Below are 22387 nucleotides of genomic sequence, written 5' to 3'. Positions count from 1 at the left end.
AAAGGTTGTTAAAATGTGTTCTCTTAAAGAAAATATGTAATTAGTGCAATCTTGATTTTTAAATTTTATCTTAAAATGCACATACATCAGTAGTAATTTTGTTTTTCTTTTTTTGGTTCCCAGGATTGAACTCAGGAACTTGTGCTCATGAGGCAGGCAGCAGAACCACTGAGCTAAATCCCCAGCCCTATCAGTAGTAATTTTTAAAGATAATTAGACTGATGTAGGCATCTAGAAAGGACCTTCCAGATGAGGATCTGTGTGTATTTATCCAGCATCTTAACTGAGTCCTCCAAACTAAACAGAAGTGACAATCCATAAGATTCAGAACTAACCGTATTTTTCCTACATGCTGATGGAGACAGGAAGCCACCAAACTCATCATAAACTCACCTCCAATGCAATGTTTGCAGAGCAGAGGCACCTGTCTGCTTTGCTCATCACTGGCTCATACACATGACTTATTGCATTTAGTAAAGACCTTGAATCTCATCAGTGACTCTTCATTGCACATATCTACTTTGAGGATGAGATTGAGGAAGGCACTGGCACAGTGGTAGAGCTAAGATGTTAGTGCTATGTGGCCTGCAAAAGCAAAAATTCATGTTTTTCAGGAGCGGGGAAAGCAGATACAGCAGCTTTTGGCAAGGTTGTGAGTTGACTTGTATATGTATGCTTTGCCTTTAAAAAATTAAAATACAATTTACCTACAGTAAAAGTTCAGGTCTTATGTTTTAATTCATTGAATTTTCAAAGTTTGGGTACCTGTATATCTATAAAAAACAAAATCCAAAATCAGAAACCAAAACTCATAGATGAATGTTCATCTTGTTCTTCCTACATGTGAAAGGACAATGCCTGCAATACAAGTTGCTGGAAAACTAGATAACCGATGCATGAGAATGTAAGATATGATAATTAACTTTATAAGGTATTATAAGATAAATAAATTAGTCTGATGATGGAAAAATAAAAGGAGTGAAGGGAAGAGGAAAAAAGAAATGTATTGTATAGTTACCAATTCCTTACAGTGAGTGAATCATTATGTACTGTAAGCATGTACTTATCAAAGTAAAAAAATAAAAATAAAAGAAAGAAATTACACCCTCATCTCACACTATATACAAAAGCTAAGTGAAGATGGATTAAAGGGTTAAATATGAGACCCCAAACAATAAAACAACTATAAGAAAACACAGGAGAAAAAGTCAAAGGCGTTGGATTTGGCAATGATTTTTTTGGAATTGGTACCTCAAGCACATGCAGTGAAAGCAAAAATAGGCAAACGAGAGGGTATTGAACTAAAAAGCTTTTCCCTAGAAAAAGAAACAACCAACAGTGTATAGACAGCATACAGAATGGGAGGATATATTTGTAAATCTTATATCCAATGACAGATAAATATCTAAAATACACAAGAACTAAACTCAATAGTAAGAAAACGAATAACCCAATTTAAAAATGAGCAAAGGATTTGAATAAAAATTCCTTAGAGAAGACATAGAAGTGGACCATGTGTGCATAAAACAATTTTCAACATCAACACCACAATGCGATATTACCTCATGCCTACTAGAATGACTATTACCAAAAAATATGAAAGGAGCTGGGGAACAACAGCCTAAGAGAGCAAGAGTGAAGATATGGCCTCAACAAGGACAAGCCCACTGTGACTGTGCCCTTAGCCCCTGGTGATGGAGAAAGTTGGGAAAGGTTTGTATATGCTGGTTGGTGACAAGAGAAGAGCCTGGAAGCTTCAAAAAAGGATATTACTATATATTTCTGGCTGACCTTGAACTGACTAAATTTTCCCAGGTGGACTTGAACTTTTGATCCTTCTGCTTCAGCCTCCCAAGTGCTGAAATTACAGAAATCTTTCTTGGCACCCCTGGAACCTCTGTCACGTGGGCAGTGTGGTATCTGAATCCACACTGCAGAGGCACTGCGGGGCCATAAAAGCCATGGTTATGCACTGCAGAAGATAGAGCAGAAGTGAACAACAGAGAGAGGGCCTCTCTGAGGCTCCTCAAGGAAAACTGAAGCCTACAGGGAAAGTGATAAAAATCTCTTCAATAAAGATACACTGGACTACCATGGTTGGTAAGTTGGTGGGCTCAGCACCTCCCATAGAAATCTGGGCTCACTTTGGGGGAAGGCCAGCTGGATCCTGCAGTAGAACCTTGCAGAGTTCAATCATACAAGAGGTCAGGGACCTCAACTTTGGCCTTGCAGCCAGAAATCAGCCTGAATCTCAGTGCACTGCAGCTGGCTTGCTGAGACTAATAGACTTAGATCTACACACTGCTGCCCATGTTGTCTACCAGGACAACAGAGCATACCTTGAGGGAGGCCCTTTTTAAAATATATATATATATATTTTTTCATTTTTTCTTTTTTCGTTTTCTCTTTCTCTCCCTTCCTATTCTGCATTTCTATCCCTCTTTGTTTCTGTTCCTGTCCTGTTTCAGATTGTTTTTCTCTCTCTTTCCTTCTCTCAACTGTCACTATTCTTATAGGAAGGAGAATACAGTTTCTAGCTTCCTTACGGCTGTCACTTTGTTCTGCTCTCGTCTATGTTCCTTTGCTCTGTCTTTCCTCTTGTCTTCAACAACAATCTCCCAAAGTTTGCATGATCTTCCTAGTCTCACTTCCAACCTTTTCCTCTCCTTCTCTCTATCCCTCCCTTCCCAGCCCCTCCTAAATCCTTACCCTGAAGGGTAAATTTGCTATATTGAAGGGTTTATTTACTACAAACATATTTTGGGCTGGTCCTCAACTTTGATCTAGCTCACATAGTTAAAGGTGACAGATTAATTGCTACCACAAATTGTCATTTTCTAAGCTGTGTTTTGCAGTATTGTTGATGCTGATTGTAGAAACTGGGCTAAAGTGTTATGATTGATCTAATCAGTTGTCCTTCCTGGAATACTGAAAACAAGATTGCCTAACAGTCATTGCCAAAGAGTCATAAAAAGACCAGCTATACCTGGAAGATATGCCTGAAAAGCAATCAATCCATAAGGGGCTCTACACATAAGTAATAAAGATACTCACAACGAGCAATATTGAAGTATCAGCCCAGGAATTAAACCAAAAAACAGCATCAACAACAAAATTAGAAATGAGAAGACACTTATGCAAGGTGTAAACCCAGACTCACCAAAGGCAAATTCTGGGGGAAATGAGGTGGAAAAATCTGATAATCAACCACCTGGACACCCTAAATTGATAGCACAGGAAGTAACAAAACAGATGAATGAGGCTCTAGAAAAATTCAAAACAGAAATAATTTCCCAGATAACTACAGAGATGGTGAGTAGAATGAAAGACATGATTAGAGACTCTAGAACAGAAACACATAAAAATAATGGATGAGCTCAGGACCATGATGGAAGCCATGAATGCCCAGCATAGGAAAGAAATTGAAACCATGAATACCCAACAAAGGAAAGAAATGGAATACATGAAATAGATTCAAACAGATATCAAGGAGATTAAAAACTCCAGTGAAAGTATTCACAGCAGATTAAGAGAATGTAAAAATAGAATATCAGATATAGAAGACAGAATTGAAGTTAGTGATCATGAAAAGAGAGATTTCTTAAAAATAGTAAGAGACCATGAGAAATGTATCCAGCAGCTGCTAGAAGATGCAAAGAAGAATAACATGAGACTTATCGGAGTCTGCAAAAAAGCAGGAGAAAGTACAAATGACATAAAAAACTGTTCACAGAATTAATGACAGAAAACTTCCCAAAGAGGAAAAGAATTTGACATACAGAGCAGTGAGGCACATAGAACTCCAACTAGACACGATCAAAAAAAATCTACACCTAGACATATAATAGTCAAGATCCCAGAAACTCAAGAGAAGAACAAAATCCTACAAGCAGTTGGAGAAAAGAAACAAATCACATACAAAGGAAAGCCCATCAGGATCACAGTGGACTTTTCAACACAAACCCTCAAGTCAAGAAGAACCTGGAATTAAGTATTTCAAGCCCTAAAAGAAAATAACCTCCAACCTAGACAGTTGTATCCTGCAAAATTATCTTTCAAAATCAATGGGAAAATAACATATGTCCACAACAAAGAACACCTGAGAAACTTCATGAATACCATACCAGCACACCACACAATTCTAACCAATATCCTAGAAAAAGACAGTGAGGGTCACAACTCCATGAGGCCCAACAGAGAGAAGCCACCAGGCAAGGCAAGAAATTAAAGGGAAAGGGGGAAAATGAAAAATAAAAGAGCCAACAATATTAAAATATCATGACAAGGATGAGTCAATATCTATCAATTATATCCATCAATGTTAATGGCCTCAACTCATCAATCAAAAGAAATAGACTGGCAGAATGGATTAAGAAGCAAAATCCAACAATATGCTATATATAAGAAACACACCTAGTTCAAAAAGAAATTCATTGACTGAAAGTAAAAGGATGGAAAACAACTCTCTATGCAACAGGAAGCCAGAAAAAAAGCAGGTGTAGCTATTTTATTTGCAGACAAGGTAGATTTCACACCAAAACTAAGAGGGACAAAGAGGGTCACTACATCCTTGTAAAGGGAACAATCCAAGAAGAAGAAATGACAATCATAAATATATAGTCACCAAATACTAGTGCTTCCAACTATAGAAAAAAAATATTAATGGACATGAAAAACCAAATAAGCACTAATACAACTGTAGTGGGAGAGCTCAATACTCCATTGTCAAAAATAGGCACATCATCTAGACAGAAATTAACAGTGAAATAATAGAACTGAACCAAACTTTTGAACAAATGTACTTAATAGATGTCTACAGAGCGTTCCACCCCACAAAATCAGAATATACATTCTTTTCCACTGCACATGTGTCCTTCTCCAAAATAGACCACATGCTAGCTCAGAGAACATGCTTAAGTAAATGCAAAGGAATTGAAGTTACCCCCTCTGTATTATCAGACCATAATGCACTAAAATTGGAGATCAATAGTATAAGAAACTGCAAGAACTCCACAAACACATGGAAATTGAATAACATTCTCCTGAACAACCAATGGGTCACAAAGGAAATTAAAGAAGAAATCAGACAGTTCCCTCAATTAAATGACAATAACAGGGCCTGGGATTTAGCTCAGCGGTTTAGCCACCTGCTGTGCAAGCACGAGGACCTCAGTTCGATTTTGTCAAAAAAAAAATGACAATGACAGTACAACATATCAAAATTCAAAATCTATGGGACACAATGAAAGCAGTCTTGGGAGGGAAATTCATAACAGTGAATACTCCTATTAGGAAAACAGAGTGAGCTCAAATAAATCTAATGCTTAACCTTAAGCTCCTAGAAAAAGAAGAGCAAGACAACCCCAAAGCTCATACAAGGGTGGAAATTATAAATATCAGAGAAGAAATCAATGCAATGGAGATGAAGAGAATGATACAAAAAAATCAATGAATCGAAGAGTTGGTTTTTCAAAAGAATAAATAAAATCAATAAACTCGTAGCCAACCTTATCAAAAAAAGGAAAGAAAAGGGTTAAATCCATGCAATTAGGAAGAAAAAAGGAGAAGTCACAACAGATTCAGCAGAAATCCAGAGGATCATTATTACCTACTTCCAGAACCTATACTCAAATAAAACGGAAAACAGAAGAAATCGACAGATTCCTAGATACACATGAATTGCCAAAGTTAAACACCCCAATTACAATCAGTGAAGTTGAAAACGCAATTAAAAATTAACCAACAAAGAAAAGCCCAGGTCCCGATGGCTTCACTGCTGAGTTCTACAAGACATTTAGAGAAGAACTATTGCCACTACTCTTTAAACCCTTCAATGAAATTGAAAGGGAAGCAATACCTCCAAATTCATTCCTGGAAGCAGGTGTTACTTTGATTCCAAAACCAGGGAAAGACTCAACCAAAAAAGAGAACAACAGGCCAGTCTCCCTAATGAATATAGGTGCAAAAATCCTCAACAAGATACTGACAAACAGAAAACAGAGGGTCATCCAAAAGATCATATACCATGACCAAGTTTGATTTATCCCAGGGATCCAAGGAAGGTACAACATATGTAAATCAATAAATGTAATACACTATATTAACAGAGTCAAGGACAAATACCATATGATCATCTTAATAGATGCAGAAAAAGCATTTGACAAAATCCAACATCCATTCATGAAAAAAACCCTACAGAAAATTTGAATAGAAGGTCTTTATCTCAACTTGATTAAGGCTATCTATGAAAAAAGAAAAGCCAACGTCATACTAAATGGTTAAAAACAGAACTTTCATGCTAAAATCAGGAACAAGACAAGGATGTCCACTATCACCACTCCTGTTCAATATAGTTCTGGAAACATTAGCCACAGCAATTAGACAAGAGAAAGAAATAAAAGGAATAAAGATAGGAAAGGAAGAAGTTAAACTGTCAGTATTTGCTGATGATATGATACTTTACATAAAAGACCCAAAAAAACTCTACCAAAAGACTTCTAGACCTAATTGACAGATTCAGTAGAGTAGCTGGATACAAGGTAAACACCCCCAAAACAATAGCCTTCTTATACACAAATAACAGAATTACTGAGACAGAAATTAGGGAAACAATTCCTTTTACAATAGCATCCCCCAAAATGAAATATATAGGAATCAATCTAACAAAGGAAGCAAAAGACATCTACACTGAAAACTACAGCACTCTGACAAAAGAGATCAAAGAAGACATAAGAAAATGGAAAAATATCCCTTGTTCCTGGATAGGAAGAACCAACATAGTGAAAATGGCCATACTTCCAAAACTGCTATATACATTCAATGCAATCCTAATTGAAATTCCACAGTATATTTTACAGAACTAGAGAAAACAATCCAAAAATCTATTTGCAACCAGAAGAGACCTAGAATAGCAAAAGCCATTCTAGGCAACAGAGACATGACTGGGGGTATCACAATCCCCAACTTGAAACTATACTACAAAGTCACTGTGTTAAAAACAGCATGGAACTGGCAAAGAAACAGACCTGAGGAGCAGTGGAATAGATTAAAAGATGCAGAAACAACTGAGGACATACTCAGCCATCTCATCTTTAACAAAGGTCCCAACCATCCTCACTGGAAGAAAGATAGCCTATTTAATAAATGGTGTTGGCAAAACTAGATTTCAGCTGCCAAAGATTAAAACTAGACCCCTATCTTTCACCATGCACTAAAATAAAATTGAAGTGGATTAATGATCTAAATATTAAAACAGGAACAGTATACATGCTCCAGGATAAGTTAGGTAGAACTCTTGAAGACATTGGCATAGGAAAAGACTTTATGAACAAAAGCTCAGGAGCACAGGAATTAGCAGAAAGAATCAACAACTGGGATCTCATTTTCTTATAAAGCTTCTGCACTGCAAGATAAGCCACTAACAGAGTGAAGAGACAACCTACAATGTGGGAAAAAATTTTTATCAGCTGTTCTTCAGACAAAGGCCTACTATCTAGAATATGTAAAGAACTGAAAAAAATCAGACCTTCCCAAATTTAAAGACCCAATTCAAAAATGGGCATCTGAAATGAACAGACATTTCTCAGACAAAGAAGTAAAAGCAGCAAATAAACATATGAAAAAATGTTCAACATCACTGGTCATTCGAGAGATGCAGATGAAAACAACACTGAGATTCCACCTCACCCCACAAAGAATGGCTGCTATCAAGAAGTCAACCAATAACAAATGTTGGCAGGGTTGTGTGGAGAAAGGAACCCTGCTCCATTGTTGGTGGGAGTGTCGACTGGCACAACCACTGTGGAAATCAATACAGAGATACCTCAAAAAACTAGGATTAAAGGTCCCATTTGACCCAGCTGTTCCTCTACTGGGTATCTTCCCAAAAGAATTAAAAGAATCATACTACAGTGATACATGTGCACCCATGTGTATAGTGGCACAGTTTGTAATAGCTAAAGCTTGGAAACAGTCCAAGTGCCCATCAACTGGAGACTCGATAAAGAAATCGTGTTTTTTTAATACAGTGGAATACTGCTCGGCCATAAAGAATGAGAAATTAGAGACATTTATAGCTAAATGGATGCACATTGAGGGCATCCTCTTAAGTGAAATAAATAGGACAAGCATGTGTAAATATCGAGTAGTTTCTCTTGTATGAGAAACTGCAAGTGTAAATAAGGATTAAAATGAATAATTGATAATGTGAATAGGAAGAAAAGGTCCAAAGGGGTAGGGAAAGTGGGAGAGGTAGGGGAAAGGAAAGAATATGAGAGAAGATAAAAATGGAAACAAAGCTTTTGCAAATAAGGAGGGGTGGAGGAGTTGAAGAGAAGGCAGGGGAATGGGGAAAAAATAAGAACCAAGATATATCATGTGAAGGTACAAGTTCCAATGATGAATGTAAATGTATTGTATACCAAAAATGTACCAATAAAAGAATTTAAGAGGAAAAAATATGAAAGGTAAGTATTATGAGGATGTGGAGAAAAGGGAAATGCTTGCACACTGTTGGTGAGAATGTGAACTAGTATAGCCTTTATGGAAAACAGTATAGAGTTCTTCAATGAGCTAAAAATAGGACCATCATGTGATTCATCAAACCGACTTCTGTGTACATATCCAAAGAATATTGAATCGGTATGTTGAAGACACATCTTTACTCCCATGTTGATTGCAGTGTTCACAATTACAATAAATGAAATAATTGGTATTTTTCACAATAGTCATGGGTGAATGGAAAAAATGTGGTATATACACAATGGAATATATTCAGCCTTAAGAAAGAGGAAATCTTGTCATTTGTGATCTTAGAGGATATAAGACACTTGAAATAAGTCAGCCATAAGTACAGAAGGACAAGTACTGCACAATCAAAATTTACATAGAACATAAAAAAGCAACACGTATATAAACAAAAAATAAAATAAGATTGCCCGTGGCTGATTATAGGAATATTGGGGAGATATTGGTCAAAGGACACAAAATTTCAGTTAGGAAAATAAATTCAAGAGATCTATAGAGATAACACTAATTATAGTTAATAACAATATATAATACATTTAATAGTTGCTAAGTAGTTGGTATTGTATTCTTATCACAAAAATGATAAGGGTGTAAAGTCATACATATGTTAAATAGCTTTATTTAGCCACCCCACAATGCATAGTCACATCAATATATCATGTTGTACAAGATAAATCCACACATTTTTACTTGTCAATTAAAAAAATTTAAAAATAAATAAAAAGTGAGTGTGTTTTTTAGCCAATAATATTCCTTTATAGGAAAAAAATTAAAAAATAAACCTAAATATAGGTTTATTTAGTCATTGTCCTGTTGATATGCATTTTGGTTGCTTCTAGTTTGGGGGTATTTTGAATATGACTACTATAGATTTTCATGTACAAATATTTTTGTGGACATATATTTTTATTTATTTTTGGTACATAGGAATAGAATTACTAAGAGAGAGCAGATCTATATTTATTTCTGTGTGGAAGTCATAAGCAAGGTGATTTTTCCATCTTACATCTCTTCCAGCAGCACACAGGTTGGTGCCCCCACTCTACCTGCCTGACTTGGTGTCGCTAGCCTTTTTTATTTTACACATTCTGGCGAGTGCAATGCAGTATGTCACCTTTATATTAATTTTCATTTATTTTTCTGGTGACTATGTAACATCTTATGCATTCACTATTCATATATCTTTTATCATTCAGTGTCTGGTAATGGCTTTCATTTTTATTGTTTGTCTTGTTATCAGTTTGTAAGAGTTCTTCGTGTATTCTGGATGAAAGGAACTTGTGAATTAATGTATTACAATATATTTTTATAATTGTTGGCTTACCCAATTATCTTAATTTTTACTCTGGTAGAAATAGAAAATTGGAGTTTTGATGAAGTCCAATTTATAATTTTTCTTTTTAAAACATTAATTCTACTGGTATAATTTCAATATACATAGTGGTCACATTCACCAAAGGGAATTTGTACCTGTGCAAGGTATATCTGGATTCCTCTTTTTCTCTCCATCTCCTCCCTTCAACCCTCCTCCCCGCCTTATTTACAAAAGCTTTGTTTCCATTTTTCCTTCTTTTCTCGTTTTTTTTCTTTTCCCTTCCTTTTCCCCCCTCCCCCCTTGACAGTTTCCCTTTCTTTTTGAACACTTTCTTCCTATTTCACATTATCTGTTATACATGTTGGTCCATATTTACCCTTTCAGTTTCTCACATGAGAGACAATGCAATATTTACACGTGTGCCTGGTTCATTTCGATTAAGAGTATAGTTTCAAGGTGTAGCCATTTAGCTATAAATGGCTGAGTAGTACTCCATTGTATTAAAAAAAACATATCTTTTTATCCATTCACTAGTTGTTGGGCATTTGGGTCATTTACAAGATTTAGCTATTACAAACTGTGTTGATATAAACATAGGTGTGCATATGTCCTTGTGGTATGATGCTTTTAATTCTTTTGGGAAGATACCCAGCAGGAGAATAGCTGGGTCAAATGGGACCTCTAATCCTAATTTTTGGAGGAATCTTCACACTGATTTCTGCAGTAGTTTCACCAGTCTACATTCCCACCAGCAGTGGAGCAGGATTTCCCACAGCCCCATCAGCATTTGTGATTGGTTGGTTTCTTGATTTTAGCCATTCTTTCTGGGATGAGATGGAATCTCAGTGCTGTTTTAATTAGCATCTCTCAGATGACCAGTGATGTTGAACATTTTTTCATATATTTATTTGCCATTTGTACTTCATCTGAGAAGTGTTTATTCATTTCAGATGCCCATTATTGGATTGGGTCTTTAAGTTTGGGGGGTCTGATTTTTTTCAATTCTTTGTATGTTCTAGATATTACTCCTTTATCTGAGGGAGTACTGGCTAAAATTTTTTCCCACTCTATGGGTCGTCTCTTCATTCTGTTGGTAATTTCTTTTGCAGTGCTAAAACTTTTTAATAGGATGGGATCCTGGTTGTTGATTCTGTGGAAACAAAAACCTACCCTGTGTCCAGCACTGATCTTACTGCAGACCTAGTGGGTCTGCACAGTGCATCTATGGGCTCTGTCTCTGACACTAACACAGAACTTTGGACCCTAGAGCAATTTTACTTTTTAAATTATCTTTATTTTTCAATGTTTGCTTGATTCACTTTCCTTTTTCAGTCTGGTTGGGTTTTGGTAGAGTTTTTGTCATAATTCTTATTTTTAAAATTAATTTTATTGGTACATTTTAGGTATACAATACAGTTACATTCATCATTGAAACTTTGCACCTTTACATCATTTTTCTTCTTATTAATGCTTTTAGTATTATTTCTAACAAACATTTGCCAAATCTCAGGTTGCAAAAGCAATTTCATGTTTTTTAGAAGCCTTGTGATTCTATCTTTTATGTTGAGCTATACAGTTTATCAATAATTCATTACTTTTCCTCAGAGTATGTAAAAATTAGGGTTCACTGTTTTCCATGTATAGATTCAGTTGTTTGGGCATTATCTTTTAAAATGACTTTCTTTTCCCATTGAAATAACTGTTCATCTTGCAGAAAAAAGGTTGAATATATATATATGGGTCTACTTTGAGACTATCTTCCTTTTCATTGATCTAATTTTCTATGATTACATACATACTGCACTCTCTTGTATGCTTTAGCATTACAATAGGTTTTGAAATTAGATGATATAAATATTCAAACTTTACTCCCTTTATACATTATTTTGTCTACTCTAGAACCCTTGCATTTAAATATATATATAAATTGTATCATATATATAGTTTATTATAATTGATATATTTCTAAAATATAATTTTATTATAAGATATACATGTTTTCTAATTTCTTCCAAAAGCTTGCATGGAATACTATTGAGATTGCACTGAATTTGTAGATGAACTCTAAGTGAATGGACATCTTGCATCATGTTTCTTCTAATCCATAATTACAGTATGCTTCTCCCTATATTTTGGTCTCTCCAGATAAGTTTCCAAATGAAGTCAGTGCCCTCAGGCAGAGGTGTGGAGTTCCTTGTCCTCAAATCTTGCCTTTCCCTTGGGCAGCACCTCTGAGTGTCTTCACAGAAACTTGGACAAGGACAGCAACCTGTTTTGGAATCACAGTCCATACTCTATGAACAGGTGCTGAAGTATGTGGGGTAGCTGCTGGCTTTCTCTGCTGGCCTGCTGGTGAACCTCTGCACTATAAGAAGGCTGAGGTTGAGGTATTTGGGACCATATCATTCCAAATCTGCTGTACCTGGGGTAGAGCCCCCACCACAAGTCATACTAAGAAGATGAAGGGATATCCAGTCCTCTTGGCCATGCTGGTTTATAACACAAAGTTGGGAAGCATGATAAATGCTACTAGCTTGCCCCTGCCATGGTGACACTATAGGCCTGGACTGGAAGCTGGAGATACAGGGAAATCTCATTTTGACTGCATCCGATGCCATGGACCTTTTATTACACTGATCTCTGGGCAGATCAGTGGGTTGTCCTCCAAACACTACAGACTCTCACTGTTTGTAACATATAGTTAGCTGATTCTTTTGGAATAAATATTTCCTCATTTGTTATATACCATTTTTCCTTAATATATTTAGATTTTGCCACTTAAATGGTTGATTTACTGGGGGAGATCTGATGGGTTCCTTCTACTATCACTGCAGAGGTCCTACCTCCAAACTCATTGTTTTGTTTTGTTTTTTGATATCTTATTCTAAGCATGAAACAGGTATGAGAAGAGAATGTCTCTTCCTGAGCCATGGTTATTGTGAAGCCCAAGTCCCATGGGGAACAGTGGGATTACCATGCTCCCAGCCTTCCTTTACCCAAAGCTCGCATACTTCAGAGAGCCCCAGCTGCCCCCTCTCTGCTGTTCATGACTCGGGCAGTGAATGGCATGCCCTGGGCTGTCATGTTTCATGGGGAGCATTCTGGAATATGTCAATGACATTGAACAACTGTGTCTCTCTCAATTCCAAATCATGCTGCTCACCAAAGGGATCCCCTCAGGATCAGATGCCCTATACTTTCTTACATAACAACAAGTTTCGTTAACTTACAACTGAATTGGTGTCAATGTGACAGTGGGGAAAGCCTGAAGGAACCGTGCTACTCTTTTCAACGGCAGAAAGCAAATATTCCTCAGAATAATAGGCATTGAGTGATGAAGTTCCCATATGTATAGTCTTAGACAATGTTTCCAAATCTTAGTGAATATGGTAAGAAAAGAGAACAATAATGAGAAATTGTAAGTTTTACTGAGACTAAATCAGTTACAACAACCCATCCAGGGATTATAGTTTTCTTATTTTTCTCATTAAAAATGACCTTTCTGTAATAAAATGTTGGTTGTAGTAGATGGTAGTTTTACTCCATTCAACTTTAATATTATTATTTGGTGTTCCTGCTTTGCATATGTTACTAGATATGTTTGGTAAAATTCACTACTCCCCAAGTCAGGGGACTGCAGCTCTAACCCATAGTGGCTACATGTCAGATTGAACTACAGACGAATATCATGCTACTGAACTTATTTAAGAAGGCATTTGGGACCATGCAGAGATTTTTCTCTATCACTTGAATCTATGTATCTGACTTAGCACTTCATAGTGGTATTCTATTAGAGAAGTTAAGGCAAGAAGTTAGAATCCATTTGGTATATTATCTTTTGCTAATACATATGTCTGTTTCAAACCAGTCTTTCTCTTAGAATGGCAGCATTTATTTCTTCTATCAGTTTCTCAGATACCTGGTTTGTTTTGGTGGCACTGGGGTTTAATCCAGGGCTTTTGCACTGAGCTACATTTCCAGTCTTTTTTCTTTTTTTTTAAATTTTGAGACAGGATCTCCAAAATGGCTAAATTGCCCAGGCTGGGCTTGAATTTATAATTACCTGGCTTACCATCCCAGAATGCTGGAATTACAGGCATGTTATATCACAGCTTATTTGGATATACAAGGAAATCTGATTAATTTTAACAGTATACTCTTCACATATAAAAGATTTGTTATTTTTCAGCACCATACAAATTTCCAGGAGGCTATGATTGTTGATATTAAGGAACAGTCATTCAATTCAAATGAAGTCTAAAACCATGTTAAATAGAATAGTTGCTAAACATAGTTATGCATTTACTTAACTTTCCAGATTTTAGAACTTTTGATATATGAGAAAGTTTTGTTCTATAATGACAAATCTGTCAACAAAATCCACATAATTATGTCATATTAATGGATTGAGAAAGATTTGGTCAAATACATGGTTTTTTTCTAACTATTTAGAATGTGCATATATTTATTTAAAATCATTTTCCATGAACTGAAACATGCATAGATCCAAGAATTAACTACTTTATTTCCTTATTCTGTGGTAAATTAATGTTTTTATTAGTCATTTGATTTTATTCATATCTTATGTATAGAATCCAGCTAATTGAGAGTGCTATGTGGCCACAAGTTACTATCTGAGGAAAAGGAGAAATAAAAGAACTTCTTTGGGGCTGGGTTTTGATTGTTTCATTTCTCCCTTATCTTCATCTTTTCTAGTTCCACATGATTTTCTTTTGGATTGACAGAAGATAACTACCAGGAAATTTCATGAGCCCCATTTGACTACTATACAATTGAAGAGCCATGTCAGTCGAATCGTTCAAGAATTTCTTTCCTGATGGTGATAACGGTGGTGATGATGATAGTGGCTACTCCTCATGGCCAGACTCTGCTGTAAGCACTTTACATGTATTAGCCATTTAATCCTTATGATAATCCTATAGAATTTTAAGAACAAAAGAATTTATGTTTACAGATAATTTGCATGGAATGGCTGAATCACTTGAGAAATTTCATCTGCCGGAGCAAGGTTCTCACCCTAAGTGCATATTGACTCATGCGTGAGGATGGGGCTTTAAAAGCTGCAGTACCCCAGAGGTTCTAACTTAATTAGCTTACAGCGAGGACCAGGTATTGATATGCATGTTAAAAAGCACCTAATGTTGTTCCACTGTGCTGCCAAGGGTGAATGCTAAGGTTCTGGTCTTTCATGTAGCATCTGTGTGTTTCAGAGCAGTTACCAAACCTCTCTGAGCATTATTGAGAAATTAAAAATGAGAATGGCCCAGATAGTGTGTGTTCCAAGAAAATAATGAATTATTGTGTGCCAGTTTACCTTAGAAACAGAATCATGAGAAAATAATGAATTATTGTGTGCCAGTTTACCTTAGAAACAGAATCATGAATACTTACAACAATAACAGGATAAAATAAGGAAGCGGTATAAGGATAAAGAACTTGGTAGTTTGACATTATGTTTTCTGTAAGCCTAACCCTGTAAGATGCATGGAGAAATAATCTTGCAGTTATTTTGTTCTACACAATGAAATTCACTGAAAGTGCTGCAGAAGGTTAGGGCATTGTAGTTTAATATATCTCCTAAGAATGAAACACATCATTAGTCTCCTGGATGTTGGAGAGTCACAGTGCAAAACTTTCTTTATCCTATCCTACGCCATCTATGTTGTTCTGGGAATGGGCCCAGAAGACATAAATTCAAATACAGAAGAACATGTGCATAAGATAATGGAAGAGCTGCCAATAACAAATATATTTCCAGGACAGGGCCCTGTTTCATAGCACAAAGTAATCATAATACCATGGATTGTCAGAATGGGAGAAATCACAGAAAATAATAGGATAACCTTTTATTTTGCATTAGTTACTTATTAAAATTTTAGTGACATTTGATCAAAGGATATATTTATGCCTACATAATTATGAATCTGATTGTTTGGAATAATGATTATTTAAATAGAGTTGTATTTAAATTATGCTGTCTATATGCTGCCCCTTCAAAACTCTAGAATTTGAATTAGGCTTTAGCATGTTTGGTAGAACTATCTGGTTTTTTATAAGTATCAGGCAGCAACCAAAACTCAAAACTGCTTTTATGGCCAGAAGGAATAATTTGGGGTTGGTGTAAGGCTTTGGGATACTTTCAAAAGTCACAAAGCCTATGAAGCTGGGAGATTACAATTTCTAATTGCTATTCTTGTTAAAAACCCAAATTTTAACAGATTTTACTATATTCATTTGGCATGTAACCCAATATCAAAATTTGTATATTAAAAAAAGGGAAGAAAATGACCTTAGTTGCTCTTGGAAAGGGGGTTAGGAAGGCTGAGCCACTTTTTTTTTTCTTTTGGTACTGGGGATTGAACTCTGAACTTTGCACTTGAGAGGCAGACACAGCGCCACTGAGCTAAACCCCAGCCCTAAGCCACTTTTAAGAGGTATTCCCAGAGAGCATACTTCCTGACTTCAAATTCAGGCTCAAGTACATTCACAAGGCAGAGCACATGTAAAACATTTTCTTTCCATTTAAATTTGTTTATAAATTTCACAATATGATTCAAGCTTGTACCATTCCTTCAGCAAACATTGGCAGATATGGATTTTTGTCACATAAATCGGGGATAGTCAGAGCCAAGGACATTTTCTTTCTTTCTCTCTCACACACATCTGACAGCCATGTACACAAGAGCTGAACAATGCCGAGGCTAATATTGTTTTAAATAGATATATGCTACATTTTAAAAGGAAAGGAAATAAATGTCAAGTGGGCTTGTTCCGTCACAAATGAGTGAGGCTGCACTCATGGGAAGGTGCTCTGATCCATTTCACACCCTGATTGATAACTATTGACTTTCTAATTAGCCTTTTACATGGGTTAAAACAAATCCATCGGCCCCCAGTTTTTCCACGCTGGCTCATTTCCACTGGTATCATCTGCTGTTCTTTGGCCTGGATGAAGACGCTGTCCCTGTTTAATGCTGCTGATCTGGGTCAACCACACTCTCCCAATTCCTGTCCTTCTCGATAACTTCCCTCCTGCTCCCTTTTCTGTTGGTCCTTCTTTGTCCTCTGCTTTTCCTATCCAAACAAGCATCTGGATGATTTTATGACTGTTCAAAGTTTCAGGTACCTTCTGTAGTATCTCTCAAGGGTGTGGCTGCAACAAAATAGTACATACTGGCTGACTAGAAACACCAGAAATGTATTCTTTTGCAGTCCTGGAGGCCAGAATTCTGGAATTAAACTATTAAAAGGATCTGGCTCCCTCTGAGCCTCTGGGAAGACCTTTCCTTGGGCCTTCCAGATTTGGTATTTTTCTGTGGTCCTTGATCACATCACTCCAGGCTCTGCCTCTGTCTGTCCATCCCATGCTCCCATGTATCTTGACATTTTCTTATAAGGACACTAATTGCCTTGAATTAGGGTCCAAACTACTCCAGTATGGTCTCTTGTTAGCTGGTTACCCCCGGGATGATCCTATCTCCAAATGAGGTCACTTTCTGAGATATTGTGGGTTAGGACTTTAACATATTTTTATGGAACACAAATTAACTTATAACACCATCTTTATGTCACAGACCCCCAAGACTCTAGCAGGAATCTCCTTCTGCCCTGGATTGTAGACTGTTGAGGCCATTCATGATGTTTAGTAGTCACGTCAAACTGGATGGTTTGCAGGTCTGTGGAAGTCAGTAGCTCTAAGTTGGATTGCATTACTTCCCACCATCTTTGCTTACTTTCAGAGCCCCTAACCCAGTTAGTTGTGTATCTAGGCCTCCAGTCCAGAATGGCAGAATAGCAGGTTCCTGCCTCTACACTACCTGCTATGATATGTCTTCTGGAAACTCCTCTAAATGGAAGCATTCATTTTCCAAGGTACTTGAACAGCTGCTACAGATATTCTAGAGTTAGCACTTGTCTTCAGAAATTGGAGTAAAGGGCTTTGCCCCAAGTTTTAACCTGCAACAATCGATTGTAGTGAGGAATAAAGGCCCAACCTCCTTGCCTCAACTTGGGATAACAAGCTGCCTGCATGTTGCTGTTCATAGCTGGCTGAAGCCTTTGTGAAGCAGGCACTGCAGCCAGATCTCCCCTCTGGTCTTCCCCAGATATTGGATCTAGGGTCTCCTTCACTGTCTCCTGAGCTATCTCCTGAGCTGGTTCATCCACTAACCAATGTGTGGGCTTCACTTGATTGTAGGTGATGTAGTGATGGTCCCTGCAGATGAAGAAGTGCAGCTGAAATAACTTCCACAAGTGCTTCAACTGGATGGATGTTGTGCTGGGGGAGAGAAAGAGAGTATTGAGTATTTTTATTAAAATAAGTCCACAAAGACTTCATTTGTGCACACCTTGTTGTTGTTTGGGCATTTCCATAGGATCAGTTATCAGAAGTAGAATTACTAGATCAAAAAGTAGAAATACCTTACCTCTTTAATTTCATTTTGAATATGTAAAATGTTTACAGGGTTTATAAATAAAATATATGAAAATATATTAAAAATATATGTACTCCTAGTCTCAATCCACCCATCTCCATTCATACCATGGCAATCATTTTAACTAATTTCTGGTTTATCCTTTTGTATCTTTTTTGAGATGAAATAAATATATATTCTTATTCCCCATTTTTCTTACATAAATGTAGAATATACAGACACATTTCTAGATCTTGTTAATTTTACATTTTGCAAATAAAGACTTTCTTCATTTTCTTATGGCAGCGTGATATCCTGTTACACAGCTGTATCATAATTTATTCAACTTTTATTACCCTATTGCTGCTCATTTGGATTGAGTCCGTCTTTTGCCTTATAGATAATGGTAGAATATCTTAAATATTCTTTTACATTGGATATGGAGAATCTTCAGAGAAGATTACCAGATTTCTAGAAATAAGATGACTAGGCCCAATACATACATGTAATTTTGTCAGGTATTTCAAATCCTCTTCTTTAGGGTTTATATTATTTTTCCATATGAGAGTTCCAGTTTCCCCACAGCTTTGCCAACAGAATCTTTAATTTGTTTAACAAAGTTTATTTCCCCAAAGCTGCCAATGTGTATGGCTTTGTATTCTTATGGCTTGGGGAGTAAGAACTGCCACAATGACATTCTGGATGCCTTCTGGGGAGAGTGACAAAAATAATAAGCTACCATATCTGGTGAGAAACAGAGTCCTCTTGGGACTTTGGGGTAGGACAACTTTTATCATCGGGGACTAGCTGTTTTTGCAGGAAATTTAATGTCCATGACTCCTGCCCAAAATGTCATTCAAACCATGGACATTTCTCTCTAGGCTCTTAGGACTTTTAGGAGATACTGAAAGGGACAGAATACAAATTAAAGAAGAGGTCCAGAAAACACATAGTAGCTGTCTGAAAATATTGAAAAATGGCCAGATGCCAAATGCAAGAAAAGATAGGCAACAAATATGTTTTAGCTCAATAGAATAATAATTTTCCTAAACCAATATTTGCTGCTATTGGAGTAAGCTTTCTGATAGTATGGTGTTCCCTGCCATGAGAAATTTAAGCAAGAACTCAATGGCCATCACTATCTTAATGGAATACTGGAAAAAATCATCACAGAAGATGACAGGTTGGAGTGGCTTATTCTTTTGTGGGTATGCTTTTTCATAGAAAAAAATCCTTTTCTCTTCAAAACCACCCTCCGAAGCCTTTGGTGTTGGACTGATTCCTTGTTCTGCCTTCCTTCCTGAAGTGTACATTTTTCTCCATGTGGATTTTAAAACTTATTTGACTAAATATTGAATTTTCCAAGAATAAATTTGAATTTTCTCAACCTAATAAAAAAACTACTGTATATTGGGATATTTCTACCAACTAAAGCTATAAATCAAACTTAAAAAAAACAACTATGTTCTGTGCAAAGATCACCTGAGACATGTCCTCCGAGAACATAGCTAACTTATAGATACGCTTTCTATAAGTAAAGCTGTCCCTCCAGACCTAGGGTTTTGTGTATGCCACTGAATGTGGACCTGGTGGGTGATGCATAGCAGATAGAATCTCTGCACCAAGCTGGAAGGTCAAGCTTTCAATCTGGGCTCCAGCTTCAGTGCACTAATCCTACACTTACGATGGAATCAGGTATTTTCTCTTGCACTTGGGTGCTTTCTTCCTTTGCCATCACAATAAAAAATGGAGCAATTAAAAAGAAGCTAGAACATGGCAAGCACTTATTCCTTTGCATGTGAGGGGGACTGTTTCATTTTATTTTATTGCTTTTTATTTCAAACATAGCATAAGCCTCAAATTAATTACAGCAATTACATAAATTATTTGAAAATTCATAAGTCCAATAATTTCAGGAGTTGCGTATTTAATGGATCCATATTGTCCACATACTCTTTGTCACCCCTTAAATAGGGCAGGGCTTGGGGAGAAGCAATAAAACGCAGTCCGATAGAATGAGCACCTGCTTCAGCCTTTAGCCAGTCTCTCTTAGCCTCCGACAGTGAGAGAGTCCTTTACCTGACTGTTACAAGATGCTGGGACATGAGGAGAGTGAAAATTCAAATAGCCAGGTTTCAGGGTGTGAGAAAGTACCAACATATCGCAGCAAGGAAAGATCAGTCTGCAGAATACCTGCTCACAGAAAAGCCAAATTTCAGCAAAAGCCGGAACGTTGACTTTAGACCAAGAAGGAGTAAGAAGAAGCCAGGACAATTTCCTCAAGTCCTGATGCCAGTTCCACAATGATAAGACTTCTCCTTATTGGGTTTGTAATAGTTTTCTTTTGTAAAATTAGGAGGCCTCCTCCAGATCCAAGACTCCATGATTTTGTGACATATTTGTCTGTAGATTGGACTCAAAGACAACATTTTTTAAAAGTAAAAAGGTCAGTTAAAAGCAAAACAACTTTGACGGAGTAAGACCTTAGACATGAGCTAAATGAAGAATTCCTTATCCCATTTTTGCCATTCACCCATTAATTTACTTTTTTCCAAGGTAGCCATTTGAGAAGACTGCCACTTAGATTCACCCTGCTTCAGGGAAACAACTTGGGGGTTTTGTAACAACAATGAAAACACTGACTGGTGAGGAACTCAGGTCCCTTGTGAATTCCACTTCTACCCATTTTATCTCCAATGATTGATTTTTATCCTTGTTTCTCTCATTTTCATACAAGGTGCCCCTATTTTTTTAAAAAAAATCTCTCTTGTTTTATCTTCCAACTATTTCCCCAAAGCTCTAAGATTATTTATTAAAAGAAAGGAAGGAACTTGGCTTCAATTTTGTTGGTGCCTTTTCTTCTTTTTTGCCACACTGTTGCCTCATATGTAGCCCAAAACATGAGAATAAGAGGTGAGAAATATATGACTTTGGAGAATAACACAGCATTGGAAATGATTTTTTATGTGTAGGTTTGAGATATTTGACAAAAATACCTCATTGAGCTTGTGTTGGTTAAACTAGTGGCCTTTTGTTTGTCTGTATAAGTACTCCAAAATGCAAACCTCTTTCCATACTGACTGGCCAAATAGTTATTGGGAGCCAGTATGCAGCAAACACTTGACAAGATGTTGTAAATACAGGTGAGAAAAAGACTCTAACTTCTATCTAACAATGTAGAGTCTAAAATGATTTCCTAATTCAGTATAGTGAGGAACATCATTTGTGTGAAATCTCTGAGAAAAGACTAGAGACGTTAAAGAGAAGATCACTTCCTTTTCATCAGCAAAGAAATTTTTTCTTTGATTCAAACATGTTTAAAAGTCCCATGGGATCAATTTTATCTAGAATAAACCCTGAGAAGCTAAAGACTGACTTGATATCTAGCAACTTGAGAGAGACTGGCACAAGACTGCAGACAGCACCAGAGGTAGTTCAGGCCACAAAAGTCTTGGAGGAACATCTCCCAAGATGCCTCATCTTCTCCTTAGATGTTTACATTCTCAGTTTTTTGGAGCAGATCCAGCCTTGGCCAAGAGGATTCAGTGTGTGGGAGTTCCACTGTCGCAAAGAGGAGCTGGGAAAGAAGTAGGCCACATCAGAGGGAGCCCCATAAGCTGGAAAACCTAAGGGTGACCTGGAGCTATTAAAGAAAGCAGTGTTAAATGCTTTCTAACAGAATGGGGAAGAGGGTTGGCATGGATGAGGTACTTTAACAGAAAACTGGTACTTGAAGGCTTCAAGGCTGAATCTATATATTCAGAATTAATATATCTATGCATTCAGAATTACAGTCTATGTATTCAGAATTACAGTCTATGTATTCAGAATTACAGTCTATGTATTCAGAATTACAATCTATGTATTCAGAATTAATATATCTATGTATTCAGAATTACAGTCTACATAATGTGTATTCTCTGAATTACAACAAAAGAGAGCCTTTCCCTTACACTCATTGCCGTCTTTATTGAAACACCACTAACAGGAGATCCATTTTGTAGAGCGATTTCTTCTTCACCAGCTTCTTAGAGAAAGGTGGATAAGCATGTGGTAGAGACAACTAAAAATAATATTGGATAAAATATGTCATCCACACCTGAGAATGTTC

The 22387-nt window shown here is 36.7% G+C and overlaps 1 long non-coding RNA gene across 1 annotated transcript; it reads left to right on the top strand.

Moving 5' to 3' along the window:
- Positions 1–1958: 1958 nt before the first annotated feature.
- LOC147830013 (uncharacterized) lies at positions 1959–18554 on the top strand. The gene is made up of 3 exons (XR_015442544.1): positions 1959–2100; positions 14558–14734; positions 18060–18554. It is a non-coding gene; the product is annotated as an uncharacterized LOC147830013 (long non-coding RNA).
- Positions 18555–22387: the final 3833 nt, after the last annotated feature.

The sequence above is a fragment of the Heterocephalus glaber genome, unplaced genomic scaffold (genome assembly GCF_053883595.1).
Source record: "Heterocephalus glaber isolate CG9 unplaced genomic scaffold, H.glaber_assembly_v1.0 deba00000331, whole genome shotgun sequence".
NCBI lineage: Eukaryota > Metazoa > Chordata > Mammalia > Rodentia > Bathyergidae > Heterocephalus > Heterocephalus glaber.
The sequence above is the reverse complement of the archived record's forward strand: the minus strand, read 5'-3'. Positions and strand labels throughout refer to the sequence as shown.